Here is a 3,836-nt window from a genome sequence, read left to right as displayed (position 1 = left end):
TTTCCAGAAGAACTTTAATAAATCTATGAAAGAACCAAAATGCACGATCGTGTTTTTTGTGACAAAGATTCATGTGTCAGTGGTTCCTCCAGATGTTGGTTCAAAGCTGTGGAACTTCACAGGGATTCATGAATAGCTGACAGCTGCTGGTGTGGATTTACTCGTGTGATTTCATTTCCTGAGCCTCCTACCAAATCCCACGGACACGCTCAGTGACATCCAGTATGGCGGCAAACTGCGGCGCATCGAGCGGACCAGCAGGACCAGCTGAGTGCCGTACAGGCTGTTCCACGTGAAGGTGGCCAGCAGGAAGAAGTGCAGCAGCGCCGCCACCGCCGTGCACGAGCCGCGGTCCGATTCCACGTGTTGGTCCGACTGCAGAACCTCGTTGGTCTGATCTGGAGTTGGTCTGGAGTTCTGCACACCGCTGAGGAAGGTGATGATGAAGGCCAGCAGGCTGCAGCAGATGCACAGCAGGGCTAACTCCGAGTTCTGGAGGTTCTGTTCACCGGGCTTCCTCCGAAACCTGAGGAGAATCAGACATCACAGTCCAGGTATCTTCACAGCTAATTTTATCATGTTTTCATTCTTTTTGTTTCCATTTTAAATTCACACCTTCTCCCTCTGAGCATTCCATCTTTTACTTCAACCTCTGAACTCAAGAACAGTCCGAAAGTCGAATCAGTTTCGTCTGTACAGTTTCTGGCTGATAAATCGTGTCATCGTGGTGACTTTTTTATTTTTATCGTGTAAACTAAAAGGCCATTCAGACCTACTGGCAGGTGTTGGGGTGTGAATGGTTTCATGAAATGACACACCATGAACACCTCAAGTATCGGTCCATCTGAAATGTGTCCTGAGCTCCAAACGCTTCCATCAGCATTTCCTTAGACTGAATCTGCGTCGTTCAGTTGTCCTGAGTTAACTCCAGCTGTTTGTTAAATGTGATGCAGTAAAAGGTTTCCACGTCTGCTCAGGACGGTCAATGTGATCTCTTACTTTTCCCTGATGTGGTGAATGATGGTTATGACCAAACCCAGAATGGAGAAGGACAGTCCAACGATGGAGACAACGTCCAGAGCTTCTGCATACCTATAGTCCTCTCTGAAGGACTGCAAGAGAAACAGAGTCAGCCTTAGACCTTGTTTTCCATTGGATCCTGCAGAGTTTCATATTTACCCAGAGAGCAGCGAAGTTGGTGGTGTGATTGCAGAAACATCTCAAGACTCCGTCCGAAGCGTTGCCTTTGGAGCAGCCAGCGGTGCTCCAGTCCTGCAAGCTGAAGCTCCAGAAGACGCAGGAGAAGTCGTACAGAATCGAACCGTCCGGCAGCTGAAACAGCAGCAGGTTTGCTAACTACTCTGCAGCACACTGAAACCTGAATGATGGCTAAAACCAACAAATATTGGCTAAAACCCAACAATTGTAGACTAAACCCCAACTAATGTAGACCTATACCCAGAATATTTTGATTAAAACCCAACAAATGTAGAATAAAATCCAACAAATATTGGCCAAAACCCAACAACTTTGATTACAACCCAGCAAATGGTGAGAAAACAACCGTCAGCTGCTAAAGTTTCTGCCAGTGTCCGTGATCTGCATGAAGTCAATCATTAAACGAGTAAATATCAGGAAATAAAAACAAGACTTAAATTATGAGCCACAGTTGGACTTTGACAAACTCTTTGATTGATTAAGGTCAATAAATCCTGTTTAATCTTTAACCTGGCCCCTGTCAGGATGCTGGCTTCCTTACTGTTGGTCTGAACATCATCTCCACGTGTTGCGGCATCACGTTGCGCTCCTGACCGTGGACGCTGGCCGACAGGACCCTGACGGTGGCCCGGTGCCGCCTGTAGAGCCTCGACTGGAAGAAACGGTCGTTCTGGTAGAGGACGAAACCCAGAGAGGCGCTCGACTGACTCTGACGTCGGCTGACATCTGCTGAGAAACCAACCAGTCGTTAGTTCAAGTTGGATGAAAGCTGCTGCAGCTCGGAAACGTCTGAACGTTTTGCTTCAGGTGGACTCAGACCAATCACAGCTCTTTATAAATTAAGGTTCCGTTCAGCGTTTGTTTCTTCCCAGTTTGTGAAAAACTCACCTGGTGGGAATCGAACAAAAATCAGTGCGTCGGCGATGAAGCCATTTTCCATCACAACTTCTGACGTGTTGGTGTTCAGCTGGATTCTGTCGGCCACAAAACTGCCGGACGCCCCTGAACGCAGCGAGAGACGCCTTCAGACGGTCATCAAGAGCTACAGCGTTGGTTTCACAATGAAAAAGATCTTTGCTTGCAAAATTACATTTGGACATTTGTTGACGAACACGGAACAAACTCCAGTATAACCTCACACACTGACGACTAAATCCAACAGGTGTTGAATAAAACCCAACAAACTTCGGCTAAAACCTAGAATTTTACGTAAAACCTAAACTTGAGTAAAACCTTCCAAATTTTGATTCAAATCTTACAAATTTTGCTAAATCCTTCCAGTTTTTGAGTTAAACACAACAACTGTTGGTTTTTTGGCTAAAACCCAACAAAGTCTGACTTTGTGTCACATGATCCAGTTAAAATCAGGGAACTGGACCCGGCTGTGGTTCTGGACGGAGAATCCCTGAGCTCATGCTGAGGTTCGTGGTGGATGCTCACCTGACAAGGAGGTGAACTGGACCCCCTGAGTGTCAGCTGCCTGGATCTGGGCCGACTGGACCACCAGGTTCGGTTGAACCACCTGAGACTGGGACGAGTTCTGAATGAGGCTGAGGTTCAGCGACAGCTGGTCCAGAGTCACCGCCAGGCTGCAAACAGAAACTCCTGATTGATACCAACAGAGCAGCTGAAGTTCAGACCTCCACGTCCAGTTTATTCTCTGCTCTGTAAAGAACCGGAACTGGTGCTGAACACTGGGACAGATTCGGGTTTACTCATATTTCCTGTTTGAATCAGTGAAACTCTGATTGATTCAAAGTTGTTTTGTCTCTTTCAGGATCCTGCAGACCCTCGAGCCCAACCCGCCTCCTCGTGGTGTCCCGGTTTATGACCCACAGAGGAAGCTGGTGCGAAGCTGAATGGTGGTCACGTAAATAACTGAGTCGTGATGGCTGGAAACTGGACTTTCTGTTCCTCTGAAAGCTCACATAGAAAACGAACGTTTCTCCAACTAAAATTCTGTCAGACGACAAAAATGCAATCTGATGTGATGTCTAACGAAAATATAAGAAAGGCTTAAACCCAGAATACTAAATACTAAAATGAGACAGAATTGAACTAAAACCAAGAAAAGTTTTAGCAAAACCAAACAAATTTTGTGTAAATCCTGAAAAATTCAGTGCCATTTGGTTAGAAATCCCTGCAGAAGTCAAGCTTTCACCCAGAACCCAACCCTCTGGCTGAAACCCAAAAGCTGGACGACCACGGCCTCAATCCAGTGCAACAGAACCAATTAAACTTTTTATCTGCTAAATCTCAGCATGCTAGCTTTGTTGTTGTTAGCATGTAGCTTAAAGCTCTTTGGCAGACTTGCAGACTTAACCTGTTCTGGGGTTACAGTTTTAGCTCGTCTTACGGTGAAGCTCGAAGAATGACGAAGGTTTGCTGTGACAGCGTTTGAACCATGAGGACAGTTTACCTGAGAGTTGAGTTGTCCTCGGCGGCGTTGGCGGCAACGCTGGCGTTCAGCAGCTGACTGACTGTTGCTACAGCTGCCACTCTGACGCTCTGCAAACATGCACAGAACACAGCTAATATACGTTAGCATGCAGCTAATGTATGTTAATATAGCAAATATATGTTAGCATGCAGCTAATATATGTTAATATAGCCAATAT

The sequence above is a fragment of the Stegastes partitus genome, unplaced genomic scaffold (genome assembly GCF_000690725.1).
Source record: "Stegastes partitus isolate 25-593 unplaced genomic scaffold, Stegastes_partitus-1.0.2 Scaffold954, whole genome shotgun sequence".
Lineage (NCBI taxonomy): Eukaryota > Metazoa > Chordata > Actinopteri > Pomacentridae > Stegastes > Stegastes partitus.
The sequence above is the reverse complement of the archived record's forward strand: the minus strand, read 5'-3'. Positions refer to the sequence as shown.